The 20,704-nt window shown below is 51.4% G+C and overlaps 1 protein-coding gene across 1 annotated transcript in view; it reads right to left on the bottom strand.

Moving 5' to 3' along the window:
• LOC144950886 (uncharacterized) overlaps positions 1–5,427 on the bottom strand; it is a 65,803-nt gene extending 60,376 nt beyond the window's left edge. Inside the window, exon 1 of the mRNA XM_078881055.1 lies at positions 5,416–5,427. The gene's annotated coding sequence lies outside the window, so the exon portion shown is untranslated. The remainder of the gene's footprint in view (positions 1–5,415) is intronic.
• Positions 5,428–20,704: the final 15,277 nt, after the last annotated feature.

Below are 20,704 nucleotides of genomic sequence, written 5' to 3'. Positions count from 1 at the left end.
AAGACAAAGATGGAGAAGCGGTGGACGCCACGTGGTGGACTAAGACAAAGAGGGAGAGTGGTGGACGCCACGAGGTGGACTAAGACAAAGAGGGAGAGGGAAAAGAGTGGTGAAACTCGTGCAACCGGAGCGGACAGACGACACGCAAACAAAGACAAAGATCCCCCGTGTAGCCTCTCACCAAACTGTCGGGGCAAGTGCCGTTCGCGAGTAGCAGCACCCATAAACGCCCGTCCGCCCGTCCGCCTTTGTATCCCCAGTTGCCGATGTTAACGCACCGTGCCAGCTTGTCATTATTTTTTTTAAGGCTGAGTCGACCCAGGGGACGCCCAGCACCGCGCTCAAAAAATAAAAATCACCGCCGCGGTGATTGATCGCGAGCGAGTTTGGCGGAGAAGTGCGCTAACCGCTGCGCCACCGCTCCTCGCGTGTGATGACAAAGATCCCCCGTGTAGCCTTAACAGACTGTAGGGGAAAGTGCTGTTAGCGAGTAGCACCTATGAAGGCCGGCACGGCACACGAGGGGGTGGGTGGCTAACACCACGCCCGGCCGCCTTTGTCTCCCCAGTGGCGATGTTTACACATCGTACAAGGTAGTCATTTGAGGCTGAGTCGACCTAGGGGAAGCCCAAGACCGGTTCAGATAATCGTCACTGGGTGTTAGGCCGTGAGCGGGAATTGAACCCGGGTCGCCAGGTTCGTAGTGCAGCGCGCTAACCGCTGCACCACCGCTCCCCACTGTGTGATTACACACACAGACAGACACACACACAGACACACACATAGACACACACACACACTGACACACAGGCACGCAGACACACAGACACAGACACACACAGCTACACGACACACACAGACACACACACAGCTACATTACACACACTGACACACACACAGACACACACACACACAGACACACACACACTGACACACATACACTGACACACACACACTGGCACACACACAGACACACACACACAAACACACACACACTGACACACAAACACAGACAGATACACACACAGCTACACGACACACACAGACACACAAACACAGACACACACACAGCTACACGACACACACACACAGACACACACACAGCTACACTACACACACAGACACACACACTTACACACATACAGACAAACACAGACACATACACACACATACAGACACACACACTGACACACACAGACACAGCTACACTACACACACAGACACACACACAGACAGACACATATACAGACACACACAGACACATACACACAGACAGACAAACACACAGCTACACTACACACACAGACACACACACAGACACACACACACAGACACACACAGCTACACTACACACACACACACACACAGCTGCACTACACACACAGACACACACACAGACACACACACAGACACACACACAGACACACACACAGCTACACGACACACACAGACACACACACACAGACACACACAGACACACACAGACACACACACAGAAACACACAGACACACACACACAGACACACACACAGACATACATACATAGACACACACACAGACACACACACTGACACACAAACACACACACACAGAGACAGATACACACACAGCTACACTACACACACACATACACACACACAGACACACACACAGACACACACACTGACACACACCCTGACACACACAAACAGACAGATACACACACAGCTACACTACACACACATACACACACACAGACATACACACACACACAGACACACACACACAGACACACACAGACACTCACACAGACACACACACTGACACACACAAACACACACACACAGAGACAGATACACACACACAGCTACACTACACACACACACACAGACACACAGACTCACACACACAGACACACACACACAGACACACACACAGACACACACACAGACACACACACTGACACACACACTGACACACACAAACAGACAGATACACACACACAGCTACACTACACACACACATACACACACACAGACTCACACACACAGACACACACACACAGACACACACAGAAACTCACACAGACACACACACTGACACACACAAACACACACACACAGAGACAGATACACACACACAGCTACACTACACACACACACACAGACACACAGACTCACACACACAGACACACACACACAGACACACACACAGACACACACACAGACACACACACTGACACACACACTGACACACACAAACAGACAGATACACACACACAGCTACACTACACACACATACACACAGACACACACACACACACAGGCACACACAGACACTCACACAGACACACACACTGACACACACAAACACACACACACAGAGACAGATACACACACACAGCTACACTACACACACACAGACACACACACACCCAGACACACACACACAGACACAAACACACACACACACAGACAGATACACACACACAGCTACACTACACACACACACAGACACACACACACACACACCCCGACATACGCGCACAGACGACACGCACAGCAACAGGACCACAGGCACACACAAAGGCAGAGATGACCCACGTGTACTCAGCAGCATTGGCATCACGCTGAGGTGCAAGTGTTGATCGCGAGTAGCAGCGCCTACGAAGGCCGGCACGGCGCGTTAGGGGGTTGCGTGGACAAACACCACGCCCGGCCGCCTTTGTCTCCCCGTTGGCATTGTGGCCGAAACGTCGTGAGAATTTTATTATATTATGTTTTATTTTTATTATTTGATTATGTCCCTTCTACGTGACTTTACCGAAAGAATTTCGATTTAAAGCTTTCGTGACCGCAGGGATTCATCTTCTTGGTTCTTTCGGTAAAGTCACGTAGAATGGAAATAATAAAATAATAAAAATAAAACGTAATAAAATAATTCTCGACAGACCTGTTCTTCACCTGAGGACGGCTGCTTGCGTTGTGGCCGAAACGTCGTGAGAATTATTTTATTATGTTTTATTTTTATTATTTTATTATTTCCATTCTACGTGACTTTACCGAAAGAACCAATAAAATGTTTATATATTTTTTTTTAACACGTCGAAATCGGCACGAAATAGGTCATCGTCACCGTGTGCATGGGGCAGCGGTGTTGATCGTGAGCGGATAATAGAACTTGGGTCAATCGATTTCGTGGCGCAGAGCGCTGACCGCCACACTACCGCTCCCCACACACGGACACGCACAAAGGCAAAGATACCCCCCCCCCCCACCCCCGTATAGCCTCCACTCAATGTTGGGGCAAGTGCCGTTCGCGACGACAAAACGACGAGACCCAGACCACGTGGTGTCTGCCCGCCTGTTGCTCGCGCGGTGAGACAGCGCTCTCTGGAGACCGGGGTGCACGACGTGGGCTCGTGCTGATGATGATGTTGCTGATGATGTTGCTGATGATGATGATGATGTTGCTGATGATGATGATGCTGCTGATGATGATGATGCCGCTGCTGATGATGATGATGTTGATGTTGCTGCTGATGATGATGTTGCTGATGATGATGTTGCTGCTGCTGCTGCTGATGATGATGTTGCTGATGATGATGATGTTGCTGATGATGATGATGTTGCTGCTGATGATGTTGCTGCTGCTGCTGATGATGATGATGTTGCTGATGATGATGATGTTGCTGATGATGTTGTTGCTGCTGGTGATGATGATGTTGCTGCTGCTGATGATGATGTTGCTGCTGCTGATGATGATGCTGCTGATGATGATGTTGCTGATGATGATGATGTTGATGTTGCTGCTGATGATGATGTTGCTGATGATGATGTTGCTGCTGCTGATGATGATGATGATGTTGCTGATGATGATGATGTTGCTGATGATGTTGTTGTTGCTGGTGATGATGATGATGTTGCTGCTGCTGATGATGATGTTGCTGCTGCTGATGATGATGCTGCTGATGATGATGTTGCTGCTGCTGATGATGATGATGATGTTGCTGATGATGATGATGTTGCTGATGATGTTGTTGTTGCTGGTGATGATGATGATGTTGCTGCTGCTGATGATGATGTTGCTGCTGCTGATGATGATGCTGCTGATGATGATGTTGCTGCTGCTGCTGATGATGATGATGATGTTGCTGATGATGATGATGTTGCTGATGATGTTGTTGCTGCTGGTGATGATGATGATGTTGCTGCTGCTGCTGATGATGATGTTGCTGCTGCTGCTGATGATGCTGCTGATGATGATGTTGCTGATGATGATGTTGCTGATGATGTTGCTGCTGCTGATGATGATGATGATGATGTTGCTGATGATAAGTGATGATGATGATGTTGCTGATGGAGATTATAGTGATGCTGCTGATGCTGCTGCTGATGATGATGTTGCTGCTGCTGATGATGATGTTACTGATGATGCTGATGATGTTGCTGATGATGATGATGATGCTGCTGATGATGTTGCTGATGCTGATGATGATGCTGATGATGATGTTGCTGCTGATGATGATGTTGCTGCTGATGATGATGTTGCTGATGAAAATTATCGTGATGATGCTACTGATGTGGTTGCTGCTGCTGCTGCTGATGATGATGATGATGTTGCTGCTGCTGATTATGCTGCTGATAATGGTGTTGCTGCTGATGATGCTGCTGATAATGATGTTGCTGATGCTGTTGCTGATGATGATGCTGCTGATGTTGTTGCTGATGGTGATGTTGCTGATGATGATGTTGCTGATGTTGCTGCTGCTGCTGATGATGATGATGTTGCTTATGGAGATTATAGTGATGATGATGTTGCTGATGATGTGATGATGAGTGATGATGATGTTGCTGATGGAGATTATAGTGATGCTGCTGCTGATGATGTTGCTGATGATGATGTTGCTGATGATGATGATGTTGCTGATGATGATGATGTTGCTGATGATGATGCTGCTGATGTTGCTGATGATGATGTTGCTGATGATGATGATGTTGCTGATGATGATGTTGCTGATGATGATGATGCTGCTGCTGATGTTGTTGCTGATGATGATGTTGCTGCTGCTGATGTTGCTTCTAGTGATGATGATGATGCTGCTGATTGAGATTCTAGTGATGATGATGCTACTGGTCATGTTGTCAATGCTGCTGCTGCTGATGATGATGACTGTGTTCTTTCTCCTCCTCGTGGGCAGATCGGTGAGCCCTTACCCTGTACAGTGAGCCCTTACCCTGTACAGTGAGCCCTTACCCTGCTGAGTGAGCCCTTACCCTGCTGGGTGAGCTCTTACCCTGCTGGGTGAGCCTTTACCCTGCTGAGTGAGCCCTTACCCTGCTGGGTGAACACTTACCCTGCTGGGTGAGTTCTTACCCTGCTGGGTGAGCCCTTACCCTACTGGGTGAGCCCTTACCCTGCTGGGTGAGCCCTTACCCTGCTGGGTGAGCCCGTACCCTGCTGGGTGAGCACTTACCCTGCTGGGTGAGCCCGTACCCTGCTGGGTGAGCCCTTACCCTGCTGGGTGAGCCCTTACCCTGCTGGGTGAGCCCGTACCCTGCTGGGTGAGCACTTACCCTGCTGGGTGAGCCCTTACCCTGTACACTGAGCCCTTACCCTGCTGGGTGAGCCCTTACCCTGCTGGGTGAGCTCTTACCTTGTGGGTGAGCCCTTGCCCTGCTGGGTGAGCCCTTACCCTGCTGAGTGAGTCCTTACCCTGCTGGATGAGCCCTTACCCTGCTGGGTGAGCTCTTACCCTGCTGGGTGAGCCCTTACCCTGCTGGGTGAGTGCTTACCCTGCTGGGTGAGCTCTTACCCTGCTGAGTGAGCCCTTACCCTGCTGGGTGAGCCCTTACCCTGCTGGGTGAGCCCTTACCCTGCTGAGTGAGCCCGTACCCTGCTGGGTGAGCCCTTACCCTGCTGGGTGAGCCCTTACCCTGCTGGGTGAGCCCGTACCCTGCTGAGTGAGCCCGTACCCTGCTGGGTGAGCCCTTACCCTGCTGGGTGAGCACTTACCCTGCTGAGTGAGCCCTTACCCTGCTGGGTGAGCCCTTACCCTGCTGGGTGAGCCCTTACCCTGCTGGGTGAGCCCTTACCCTGCTGGGTGAGCCTTTACCCTGCTGGGTGAGCCCTTACCCTGCTGGGTGAGCCAGTACTCTGCTGAGTTAGCCCTTACCCTGCTGGGTGAGCCTTTACCCTGTACACTGAGCCCTTACCCTGCTGGGTGAGCCCTTACCCTGCTGGGTGAGCCCTTACCCTGCTGGGTGAGCCCTTACCCTGTACACTGAGCCCTTACCCTGCTGGGTGAGCCCTTACCCTGCTGGGTGAGCCCTTACCCTGCTGGGTGAGCCCGTACCCTGCTGGGTGAGCCCTTACCCTGCTGAGTGAGCCCTTACCCTGCTGGGTGAGCCAGTACTCTGCTGAGTTAGCCCTTACCCTGCTGGGTGAGCCCTTACCCTGTACACTGAGCCCTTACCCTGCTGGGTGAGCCCTTACCCTGCTGGGTGAGCCCTTACCCTGCTGGGTGAGCCCGTACCCTGCTGGGTGAGCCCTTACCCTGCTGGGTGAGCCCTTACCCTGCTGGGTGAGCCCTTACCCTGCTGGGTGAGCCCTTACCCTGCTGGGTGAGCCCTTACCCTGCTGGGTGAGCCCTTACCCTGCTGGGTGAGCCCTTACCCTGCTGGGTGAGCCCGTACCCTGCTGGGTGAGCCCTTACCCTGCTGGGTGAGCCCTTACCCTGCTGAGTGAGCCCTTACCCTGCTGGGTGAGCCCTTACCCTGCTGGGTGAGCCCGTACCCTGCTGGGTGAGCCCTTACCCTGCTGGGTGAGCCCTTACCCTGCTGGGTGAGCCCTTACCCTGCTGAGTGAGCCCTTACCCTGCTGGGTGAGCCCGTACCCTGCTGGGTGAGCCCTTACCCTGCTGGGTGAGCCCTTACCCTGCTGGGTGAGCCCTTACCCTGCTGGGTGAGCCTTTACCCTGCTGGGTGAGCCCTTACCCTGCTGGGTGAGCCCTTACCCTGCTGAGTGAGCCCTTACCCTGCTGGGTGAGCACCCTGCTGGGTGAGCCCTTACTCTGCTGGGTGAGCCCTTACCCTGCTGGGTGAGCCCTTACCCTGCTGGGTGAGCCCTTACCCTGCTGGGTGAGCCCTTACCCTGCTGGGTGAGCCTTTACCCTGCTGGGTGAACCCTTACCCTGTACAGTGAGCCCTTACCCTGTACAGTGAGCCCTTACCCTGCTGGGTGAGCCCTTACCCTGCTGGGTGAGCACTTACCCTGTACACTGAGCCCTTACCCTGCTGGGTGAGCCCGTACCCTGCTGGGTGAGCCCTTACCCTGCTGGGTGAGCCCTTACCCTGCTGGGTGAGCCCGTACCCTGCTGGGTGAGCCCGTACCCTGCTGGGTGAGCCCTTACCCTGCTGGGTGAGCCCTTACCCTGCTGGGTGAGCCCTTACCCTGGGCGGTGAGGGCGGCAGGGGTAGCTGCGCTCCCCAGAGAAGCAGCAACAGCAGCAGCAGCAGAGGTGATACGTGAGCTTCCTGTGTGTGAGAGATAGGCAGAGATACACAGAGAGATACGCAGAGAGAGATGCACAGAGATACACAGAGAGATACACAGAGATACACAGAGAGAGAGACACAGAGATACACAGAGATACACAGAGATACACAGAGATACACAGAGATACACAGAGAGAGAGACACAGAGATACACAGAGATACACAGAGATACACAGAGATACACAGAGAGATGCACAGAGATACACAGAGAGAGAGACACAGAGATACACAGAGAGATACACAGAGATACACAGAGAGATACACAGAGAGAGATACACAGAGATACACAGAGATACACAGAGATACACAGAGAGATACACAGAGAGAGATACACAGAGATACACAGAGAGACACAGAGATACGCAGAGAGAGAGACACAGAGATACACAGAGAGATACACAGAGATACACAGAGAGAGATACACAGAGAGAGATACACAGAGATACACAGAGATACACAGAGATACACAGAGAGACACAGAGATACACAGAGAGACACAGAGATACACAGAGAGAGAGACACAGAGATACACAGAGAGACACAGAGATACACAGAGAGATACACAGAGAGAGAGACACAGAGATACACAGAGATACACAGAGAGACACAGAGATACACAGAGAGAGACACAGAGAGAGAGACACAGAGATACACAGAGAGATACACAGAGATACACAGAGAGATACACAGAGATACACAGAGAGATACACAGAGATACACAGAGATACACAGAGAGATACACAGAGAGAGATACACAGAGATACACAGAGAGATACACAGAGAGAGATACACAGAGATACACACAGAGAGAGAGACACAGAGATACACAGAGAGATACGCAGAGAGATACACAGAGATACACAGAGAGATACACAGAGATACACAGAGAGATACACAGAGATACACAGAGAGATACACAGAGATACACAGAGAGAGACACAGAGATACACAGAGAGAGAGACACAGAGATACACAGAGAGAGACACAGAGATACACAGAGAGATACACAGAGAGAGAGACACAGAGATACACAGAGAGAGACACAGAGATACACAGAGAGATACACAGAGAGAGAGACACAGAGATACACAGAGAGAGAGACACAGAGATACACAGAGAGATACACAGAGAGAGATACACAGAGATACACAGAGAGAGAGACACAGAGATACACAGAGAGAGACACAGAGATACACAGAGATACACAGAGAGAGAGACACAGAGAGATGCACAGAGAGAGACACAGAGAGAGACACAGAGAGACACAGAGAGAGAGACACAGAGAGAGAGACACAGAGATACACAGAGAGATACGCAGAGAGAGACACAGAGATACACAGAGAGATACGCAGAGAGATACACAGAGATACACAGAGAGATACACAGAGAGAGACACAGAGATACACAGAGAGATACACAGAGAGAGAGACACAGAGATACACAGAGATACACAGAGATACACACAGAGAGAGAGACACAGAGATACACAGAGAGAGACACAGAGAGATACACAGAGAGAGACACAGAGATGCACAGAGAGAGACACAGAGATACACAGAGAGAGACAGAGATACACAGAGAGACACAGAGATACGCAGAGAGAGAGACACAGAGATACACAGAGAGATACACAGAGATACACAGAGAGATACACAGAGAGAGATGCACAGAGATACACAGAGAGATACACAGAGAGAGACACAGAGAGAGATACACAGAGATACACAGAGAGATACACAGAGAGAGACACAGAGATACACAGAGAGATACACAGAGAGAGACACAGAGAGAGATACACAGAGATACACAGAGAGATACACAGAGAGAGATACACAGAGATACACAGAGAGATACACAGAGAGAGACACAGAGATACACAGAGAGATACACAGAGAGATACACAGAGAGAGATACACAGAGATACACAGAGAGATACACAGAGAGAGACACAGAGATACACAGAGAGATGCACAGAGAGATACACAGAGAGATACACAGAGAGAGAGACACAGAGATACACAGAGAGATACACAGAGATGCACAGAGAGATACACAGAGAGATACACAGAGATACACAGAGAGATGCACAGAGAGATACACAGAGAGAGACACAGAGAGATACACAGAGAGAGAGACACAGAGATACACAGAGAGATACACAGAGATGCACAGAGAGATACACAGAGAGATACACAGAGATACACAGAGAGAGACACAGAGAGAGAGACACAGAGATACACAGAGAGATACACAGAGATACACAGAGAGATACACAGAGAGAGACACAGAGATACACAGAGAGATGCACAGAGAGATACACAGAGAGAGACACAGAGAGATACACAGAGAGAGAGACACAGAGATACACAGAGAGATACACAGAGATGCACAGAGAGATACACAGAGAGATACACAGAGAGATACACAGAGAGATACACAGAGAGATACACAGAGAGACACAGAGATACACAGAGATACACAGAGAGATACACAGAGAGATACACAGAGATACACAGAGAGAGACAGAGATACACAGAGAGACACAGAGAGAGACACAGAGAGATACACAGAGAGACACAGAGAGAGACAGAGATACACAGAGAGATACACAGAGAGATACACAGAGAGAGACACAGAGATACACAGAGAGACACAGAGAGAGACACAGAGAGATACACAGAGAGACACAGAGATACGCAGAGAGAGAGACACAGAGATACACAGAGAGATACACAGAGATACACAGAGAGATACACAGAGAGATACACAGAGAGAGACACAGAGAGATACACAGAGATACACAGAGAGAGACACAGAGAGAGACACAGAGAGATGCACAGAGATACACAGAGAGAGACACAGAGAGAGAGACACAGAGATACACAGAGAGATACACAGAGATACACAGAGATACACAGAGAGATACACAGAGAGAGACACAGAGAGAGACACAGAGATACACAGAGAGATGCACAGAGAGAGATGCACAGAGAGATGCACAGAGAGAGACACAGAGATACACAGAGAGATACACAGAGATACACAGAGAGATACACAGAGAGATACACAGAGAGATACACAGAGAGATACACAGAGATACACAGAGATACACAGAGAGATGCACAGAGATACACAGAGAGATACACAGAGATACACAGAGAGATACACAGAGATACACAGAGAGATACACAGAGATACACAGAGAGATGCACAGAGATACACAGAGAGATGCACAGAGATACACAGAGAGATGCACAGAGATACACAGAGAGATGCACAGAGATACACAGAGAGATACACAGAGATACACAGAGAGATACACAGAGATACACAGAGAGATGCACAGAGATACACAGAGAGATGCACAGAGATACACAGAGAGATGCACAGAGATACACAGAGAGATGCACAGAGATACACAGAGATACACAGAGATACACAGAGAGATACACAGAGAGATGCACAGAGATACACAGAGATACACAGAGATACACAGAGAGATACACAGAGAGATGCACAGAGATACACAGAGATACACAGAGATACACAGAGAGATACACAGAGAGAGATGCACAGAGATACACAGAGATACACAGAGATACACAGAGAGATACACAGAGATACACAGAGAGATACACAGAGAGATACACAGAGAGATACACAGAGAGAGAGACACAGAGAGATACACAGAGAGATACACAGAGAGATACACAGAGAGATACACAGAGATACACAGAGATACACAGAGAGAGAGACACAGAGAGAGATACACAGAGAGATACACAGAGAGATACACAGAGATACACAGAGAGAGAAAGACACAGAGATACACAGAAAGATACACAGAGATATACACAGAGAGAGCTAAAGACGCTAAAATGAACACAGACGCTCAAACACACACTCAGACACACACTCAGACACACACTCAGACACACACTCAGACACATACTCAGACACACACTCAGACACACACTCAGACAAAGGTCCCCCGTCTCGCCTGAACTGAGTTTTTGGCGAGTAGCAGGAGCGACGAATGCCGGCAACGCGGCACACGAGGCGGTGGGTGTCCAACACCACGCCCGGCCGCCTGTGTCTAACGCACACACACACACACTAGAGACGCACCAATGTGATCTGGAGAGACAGAGAGAGAGAGAGACAGAGACACGGAGAGAGACAGAGAGACAGATACAGAGAGAAACAGAGAGAAACAGAGACAGAGTGAGACACTGAGACAGAAAGAGACACTGAGACAGAGAGGGGCAGAGACAGAGAGAGACACTGAGACAGAAAGAGACACTGAGACAGAGAGGGGCAGAGACAGAGAGAGACACTGAGACAGAAAGAGACACTGAGACAGAGAGGGGCAGAGACAGAGAGAGAGACTGAGACAGAAAGAGACACTGAGACAGAGAGGGGCAGAGACAGAGAGAGAGACTGAGACAGAGAGACAGAGACTCAGAGACAGAGAGAGAGACAGAGAGAGACAGAGACAGAGATAGACACTGAGACAGAGAGACAGATAGAGACAGAGAGAGACAGAGAGAGACAGAGACAAAGATAGACACTGAGACAGAGAGACAGATAGAGACAGAGTGAGACAGAGAGAGACAGAGACAGAGATAGACACTGAGACAGAGAGACAGATAGAGACAGAGTGAGACAGAGACTGAGGCAGAGAGACATAGACTTAGAGACAGAGAGAAACAGAGAGAAACAGAGACAGAGAGAGACACTGAGACAGAAAGAGACACTGAGACAGAGAGGGGCAGAGACAGAGAGAGAGAGACAGAGAGAGAGACTGAGACAGAGAGACAGAGACTCAGAGACAGAGTGAGACAGAGACTGAGGCAGAGAGACATAGACTTAGAGACAGAGAGAAACAGAGACAGAGAGAGACACTGAGACAGAGAGACAGAGAGAGACAGAGACAGAGACACTGAGACAGAGAGACAGAGACTCAGAGACAGAGAGAGACACGGAGAGAGACAGAGACACGGAGAGAGACACGGGGACAGAGAGAGACAGAGTGAGACACTGAGACAGAGAGACAGAGACTCAGAGACAGAGAGAGACACGGAGAGAGACAGAGACACGGAGAGAGACACGGGGACAGAGAGAGACAGATACAGAGAGAAACAGAGAGAGAGAGAGACACTGAGACAGAGAGACAGAGACTCAGAGACAGAGAGAGACACGGAGAGAGACACGGGGACATAGAGAGACAGAGAGACACTGAGACAGAGAGACAGAGAGAGAGAGACAGAGGGACTGAGGCAGAGAGACAGAGACTTAGAGACAGAGAGAGACAGAGAGAGACAGAAAAAGACAGACAGAGAGACAGAGACACGGGGACAGAGAGAGACAGAGAGAGACAGAGACAAAGACGTGGAGACACAACGCGTAACAACAACACGAAGTGCATCTGAGGAGCTGTCTCACCCTGTCCCACTCTCTCGCGCCGTGAGTCCCGAGTGAGACACTGGGAGCCAACACTGAACCTTAAACTCAGCCCGTCCACCTTTGTAGAATCTCTTGGTCACGACCACCCACCCCCCCCCCTTCACCCCACACCCCCCCCCCCCCCCCCCCCGCCCTGTCCCCCTTCGCCCCCCCCACCCCTTCACCCCCATCACCCCCCCTTTCCCCCCCCCCCGCTCACCACCCCCCATCTCACCTCCCCCTCACCCCCCCCCCCTTCACCCCCACCCCCTTCACCCCATCACCCCCCCTTTCCCCCCCCGCTCACCCCCACCCCTTCACCCTCTCACCCCCCCCTTCACACCACCCCCTCCCTTCCCCCCCCCCCCCCCCCTTCCCCCTCCCTCACCCCCCCCCATCACCCCCCCTTCCCCCCCCCCCCCCCCTTTCACGCCCACCCCTTCATCCCCCCTCCTCCCCCCCCCCTCACCCCCCCCTTCACCCCCCCTTCCCCCCCCCCCCCTTCACCCCCCCCCTTCACCCCCCCCCTTCCCCACCCCTCACCCCCCCCCTTCACCCCCCCCTTCACCCCCCCCCCTTCCCACCCCCCCCCCGTGGCCTTTACCCTTCAAAGGGACTCGCATCCTCACGTGACACGGGCAGCGGCCACCGTCTCGGATCATCAGTCGAGAGGCAGCGGCCAGCCGGGGGAGGAGGGAGGGAGGGAGGGGAGGGGAGGGAGGGAGGGAGGGAGGGAGGGAGGGAGGGAGTGAGGGAGGGAGGGAGTGAGGGAGGGAGGGAGAGGATGGAGGAAGGGAGAGGAGGGAGGAGAGGGAGTGAGGGGGGGATGGAGGGACGGAGGGGCGGAGGGAGGGGAGGGAGCGAGGGAGCGAGGGAGGGAGGGGAGGGGGGCGCTTCCAGTTTGCCCTCCGGCAGCCGTCTGGAACGCTCTTCCGTCCGATATTAGGAAGCCAACCCTGGTTGTTGTTGTTGTTGAGCTCCGTTAGTTGCCTTCAACCCTCCCCCGTCACCTCCTATGAACAACGTTTCTCTACGGACGGTGCGAAAGAAGTTCAACATACAAACAACATGTCAACGGGTTGTTCGACACGAGGCGCATGAACCATCTCTTCCCTTCCGATGTGAGAAAGCCACTGGGAGATGTGATGCCACTTTTAGTTTCAGTTTATTTGGTAAAGCCCTGTGAGCCATTGGGCTCTTGAATCGGGTGCAACCGCAACAAACAAAAACAAGTGGCTGTGCAAACAGCAAAATCCAGGAAAAAACTGCAAACTCTTAAAATCACCACCGTCGTCGTCGAGATTGACAAACTCACTTCTTTAGAAACTGCTTCTTCCAACTCTTAGGTTTTTTTCGGTAAAGTCACGTAGGTAAAAAATAAAATTAAAAGTTTATTAAAGTAATAATGGGAATAAAATAAAAAATCACGACGTTTCGAGGCAACACAAGTCTCCGTCATCAGGTGGGACCGTCACAGCTAAAATCACTGCATCAAATTTCGATTTAAAGCTTTCGTGACTGCAGGGATTCATCTTCTTGGTTCTTTCGGTAAAGTCACGTAGAAGGGAAATAATAAAATAATAAAAAAAAAACATAAAAAAACATAATAAAATAATACAAAAAATAAAACATAATAGAATACAATTCTCACGACAGACCTGTTTTTTCACCTGAGGACGGCTGCTTGCGTTGTGGCCGAAACGTCGTGAGAATTGTATTTTATTATGTAAAAATTATATTATTTTATTATTTCCCTTCTACGTGACTTTACTGCATCAAGTGATGCAGTTAAACTCACTTGATGCAGTAATTTTACCTGTGACGGTCCCACCTGATGACGGAGACTTGTGTTGCCTCCGAAACGTCGTGATTTATTATTTTATTTCCATTATTACTTTTATTAACTTTTAATGTTATTTTTTTACCTACGTGACTTTACCGAAAAAAACTAAGAGTATGAATCCTTGCAGTCACGAAAGCTTCAAATCTAGAATTCATCTAGCAGTCGATTGACCTTGGCTGCTGCTGCTGCTGCTGCTGATGATGATGATGGGTCACGGTGGCTGGATTTTGCTCCGGAATCTCCGGTCCCCCCCCCCACACCACCACCGCTCCCGACACACACGGAGCCAATCGCGACCTTCATTTCGACCGCAGAAATCCGATGAGCTCTGCAGCTCTTTCACCCTCCGGAACAAGATATCACCTGATCGATCTGCCCTATTGTTCTAATTTTTCTTTGTTATCTCCCCCCCCCACCACTCCCCCCCACACACACACACAGCGCCGTGCCGACAATTGTGTTCACGATCGAGCCGCCTTGTTGCGCACAGGGCGTAGCGGCTCGAGTCTGATTCTTCCGATGCTGACGGCGAGGAATCCATCCGGATGAAGTTGCCTCGCTCGGCTACAATCCTCCTCCTAATACTACGCGTGACAGAAGGGGAACCCCCCCTCCCCCCTCCCCCCTTCCCCTCCCCCCTCCCCCGCTTCCCCCTCCCCTCCTCCCCCCCTCCCCCCTCCCCCCTCCCCCGCTTCCCCCTCCCCCCCCTCCCCCTCCCACAAGTGACCTCTGGCGCAAGCGTCAGAGGTCAGAACTTTGAGAACCCCCTCACATCCATGTCGTCGGATGCTACCAGCTGTGCCCCCCGCTGTGCCAGGCTAGGTGCAGGAGGAGGTCACGGCACAGACCCAGGTGTCATGGGGTTGACCGACTAAGATGACTGGCAGATGCCTCACCTGTGCTCCCCGCTGTGCCAGGCTAGGTGCAGGAGGAGGTCACGGCACAGACCCAGGTGTCATGGGGTTGACCGACTAAGATGACTGGCAGATGCCTCACCTGTGCTCCCCGCTGTGCCAGGCTAGGTGCAGGAGGAGGTCAAGGGACAGACCCAGGTGTCATGGGGTTGACCGACTAAGATGACTGGCAGATGCCTCACCTGTGCTCCCCGCTGTGCCAGGCTAGGTGCAGGAGGAGGTCACGGCACAGACCCAGGTGTCATGGGGTTGACCGACTAAGATGACTGGCAGATGCCTCACCTGTGCTCCCCGCTGTGCCAGGCTAGGTGCAGGAGGAGGTCAAGGGACAGACCCAGGTGTCATGGGGTTGACCGACTAAGATGACTGGCAGATGCCTCACCTGTGCTCCCCGCTGTACCAGGCTAGGTGCAGGAGGAGGTCACGGGACAGACCCAGCAGGTGACATGGGGTTGACCGACTAAGATGACTGGCAGATGCACCACCTGTGCTCCCCGCTGTGCCAGGCTAGGTGCAGGAGGAGGTCAAGGGACAGACCCAGGTGTCATGGGGTTGACCGACTAAGATGACTGGCAGATGCCTCACCTGTGCTCCCCGCTGTGCCAGGCTAGGTGCAGGAGGAGGTCACAGGACAGACCCAGCAGGTGACATGGGGTTGACTGACTGAGATGACTGGCAGATGCACCACCTGTGCCCCCTACTGTGCCAGGCTAGGTGCAGGAGGTCACGGGACAGACCCAGGTGCCATGGGGTTGACTGACTGAGATGACTGGCAGATGCACCACCTGTGCCCCCCGCTGTGCCAGGCTAGGTGCAGGAGGTCACGGGACAGACCCAGGTGCCATGGGGTTGACTGACTGAGATGACTGGCAGATGCACCACCTGTGCCCCCGCTGTGCCAGGCTAGGTGCAGGAGGTCACGGTGACAGACTCAGGTGCCATGGGGTTGACTGACTGAGATGACTGGCAGATGCACCACCTGTGCCCCCCGCTGTGCCAGGCTAGGTGCAGGAGGTCACGGGACAGACCCAGGTGCCATGGGGTTGACTGACTGAGATGACTGGCAGATGCACCACCTGTGCTCCCCGCTGTGCCAGGCTAGGTGCAGGAGATCACGGGACAGACCCAGGTGCCATGGGGTTGACTGACTGAGATGACTGGCAGATGCACCACCTGTGCTCCCCGCTCTGCCAACTCGTCACGTTTTATCCGCACACAAAGACAAAGATCCCTCGTGTAGCCTTAACGGACTTGTCGGGGCAAGTGTTGTTCGCGAGCCCCTACGAAGGCCGGCACGGCACACGAGGGAGTGGGTGGCCAACACAACAATGCGATGCTTACACACCGCATCAGGTACTCCTTTGAGGCTGAGTCGACCTAGGGGAGGCCCAGAATTTATTTCAAACGATCGTGGCCGGTGCTGGTCCGTGAGCGGGAATCGAACTTGGCTCACCGCCACCAAAGACGGGACTTGATCGATCGAGAGGACGATCCTTCTCCCTTTTCTCCACGCGAAACAATTATTGCTGACGCAACTCCATCGGCCCGCACGGTCTCCTGCGAGTGAATCAAGTCGGTGCCATCGATTCAAGACACTGGCCGGGTACGGGTACGCGTACCCGTTTGCGACCCTGGTGCGGCCGGGTACGGGTACGGGTGGGCCGTGAGTCACTGGTGAGTCACCGTTTGTCACTCATTTCCCAACGTCTTGTCTCTTCTCACAATTCAAGTTCCTAGAATCAACCCACCCGCGCCTGCAACATGGCTTCATCCCAGAGGTCGCAATCGGGTACCCGATACCCCTTACCCTACCCGATACCCGGCCGGGTACGGGTGGCCGGGTATCGGGTAGGGTACGGGTACCCGTTTGCGACCCTGATGCGGCCGGGTACGGGTTCGGGTATGCCGTGAGTCACTGGTGAGTCACCGTTTGTCACTCATTTCCCAACGTCTTGTCTCTTCTCACAATTCAAGTTCCTAGAATCAACCCACCCGCGCCTGCAACATGGCTTCATCCCAGAGGTCGCAATCGGGTACCCGACACCCGTACACTACCCGATACCCGGCCGGGTACGGGTAGGGTACGGGTACCCGTTTGCGACCCTGGTGCGGCCGGGTACGGGTAAGGAATCAAAACCCGTTTGCGACCTCTGGCTCAATGGCAAGAGCCCTCTCTCTCTCTCTGTCTCTCTCTGCCCATTAACGCGTCAACCCCAGTGCCGGATTATCGTCGCAGCAAAAGTAGCTACAAATGTTGTAGCCGCGGGCCCCGCACTTTCAAGGGCCCCACGCGAAATGCTTTCAAGCTATCAATTCCGGTTCAGTGATTCTTGCACTCGCTCTATTACTACACTACTTAGACCGCCTTCAACTTTTATGAACGACTGCGTGTTTAAGGTTAGCGATTTGTCGTATTATCTGGCTGTATATCGAATGAAAACATACAATTACTTTACTACGCATGTAAAAATGTCGTGTTTTAATATTAATGTTTTTTTTTTGTAGCTGCTCACCCCGAGCTCGCATTACTCTGGTAGTGCGTTGTCTTTGAACTGTGCGCCTTTTGGCGTCATCTGGTCGAACACCATATGAGACTAGGCTCTAAAGAAAGCTGTCTCTGGTGTGGACCAATCAGTTTCAAGGACAATGCATAAATTATCAGAGTATTGTTTTTTGTTTGCATTTGACTGCAAGTATTGTGGTTAATGTAAGCATGATTCCTTGCAAAAGGTGTCAGTTTTTGTTGCCAGAAAAAAGGAGAAAACCCTATTAGTATATATATTTTATTTAGGGCCCCTTTGTAACATATGCTACGGGCTCTGCACTAGCTTAATCCGGCACTGGTCAACCCCAAACAGCTCCACCACCCCATACCCGAGTTCTGAGCCACGGGTACCAGCAGTAAGCCGCCGGTGGACTACTAACGAAACTATTTGAACTATTTTTTGTTGTTTTATTTTACCAGGTAAGGCCCACTGAGATGCTATTTATAGCTCGTTCTCAGAAGCCAGCTGGCCATCGCGAATGGTAGCTCAACAAAGTGGCGCATCGCCATCATCATCGCAGCCAAATACTCTGAACACGTGACGTTGATTCTAAACGCCGAGGGATAAACCGGGAGACCCGGATTCATAATATAATCCACGTGGACACCGGGAGAGAGACACGCAAACTCCAAATATACAGCAGCAGGCGTCAGTCGGGATCGAACCCACGACCTCCTGCATACCAGGTGAGGTAGTTAACATCTCCTAGCCACCGTGATGATGATGAGAGAGAGACACGCAAACTCAAAATACACAGCAGGCGTCAGTCGGGATCGAACCCACGACCTCCTGAATACCAGGTGAGGTAGTTAACATCTCCTAGCCACCGTGATGATGATGAGAGAGAGACACGCAAACTCCAAATATACAGCAGGCGTCAGGGTCGGGATCGAACCCACGACCTCCTGTATACCAGGCGAGGTAGTTAACAAATCATAGCCACCGTGATGATGATGAGAGATACAGACACGCAAACTCCAAATACACAGCAGGCGTCAGCGTCGGGATCGAACCTACGACCTCCTACATACCAGGTGAGGTAGTTAACATCTCCTAGCCACCGTGATGATGATGAGAGAGCAGTAGGCGTCAGGGTCGGGATCGAACCCACGACTTCCTGTAGACCAGTCGAGGTAGCTAAAATCTCCTAGCCACCGCGATGAGTCTAGCGGCTACGAAGCACCTTTCACCAAGGACCACCCCTCCAAACCCCCCATTAGTCCTTGGGCCAGACCAGATATCGACACCACCCATGGTGCCAATGGTGCCATTTTATGACCCCATTTCCCCTATGCCCCCTCAGTGACCCTCACTACGTTACTTACTACGTGGTTACGTGATGCCCTCTGGTGGGCATGTGCCAGTACTACAGCTTACACGCCGACCCCCTTCCAGATCTCCCCCAGACCCCCCACGTCACTCTCCCCGTGGTGGATGCTGCCCTCTAGTGGACGCCGACGGTTTCTGTGCAACGCAGGGGCTGATATTCTCTTAGTTCTTTCGGTAAAGTCACCATGTAGGTAAAAAATGAAATTAAAACTTATAAAAATAAAACAATAAAAATCACGACGTTTCGGAGGCAACACAAGTTTCCCGTCTCCGAAACGTCGTGATTTTTTATAGTTTTATTTTTTATTAATTTTTATTTCATCTTTTTTACCTACTTGGTGACTTTACCGAACGAACTAAGAGTATGAATCCTTGCAAGTCACGAAAGCTTCCAATCTAGCAGAGGCTGTCGCCACGTGAGGATGTGCAAGTCCTCCGAGTGACTCGCTCCGTGGCTGCGCGATTGCGCTCTAGAGGACACACGCGGTACAGTCCAACAGCAAACAACAACAGCCGCCAATTCACCAAGGTGCTTGTGCCAGGCTAGGTGCACGCGAAGTGTCGGAGGCCCTCTGGCAAGAGAGGTCACGGGAGAGACGTGGGTGGCATGGGTTGATTGCCTCCAACTGCCCAGTAACTCCATTGGAACCTCATTTGGCAGTAAAAAATATGATAATTGTTTTATTTACCCTTCTATCTGGCAACAAAATTGACACCTTTTTAACATGTTTACATAGACCACAATACCTGCAGTCAGAATGCGCCTTTTTAGCGTCATCTGGTCCAACCCATGTGAGACTAGGCTCTAAGGAAAGCTGTCTCGGGTGTGGACCAATCAACTTCAAGGACAGTGCACATTATCAGAGTTGTGTTTTTTGTTTGCATTATGGCTGCAGGTATTGTGGTCCATGTAAACATGACTCCTTGTAAAAAAAGGTGTCAGTTTTGTTGCCAGATAGAAGGGTAAAAAAACAATTATCATATGTTTTACTGGCAAATGAGGTACCAATGGTGTAAATGCTTGACCCGAGCTCTCATACTCTGATGGTGCATTGTTTTTGAGTTGTGCGCCTTTTGGCGTCATCTGGTCCA

This window comes from Lampetra fluviatilis, chromosome 59 (genome assembly GCF_964198595.1).
Source record: "Lampetra fluviatilis chromosome 59, kcLamFluv1.1, whole genome shotgun sequence".
Taxonomy (NCBI): domain Eukaryota; kingdom Metazoa; phylum Chordata; class Hyperoartia; order Petromyzontiformes; family Petromyzontidae; genus Lampetra; species Lampetra fluviatilis.
Note: the sequence above shows the minus strand (reverse complement) of the source record. Positions and strands in the feature narration are given on the sequence as shown.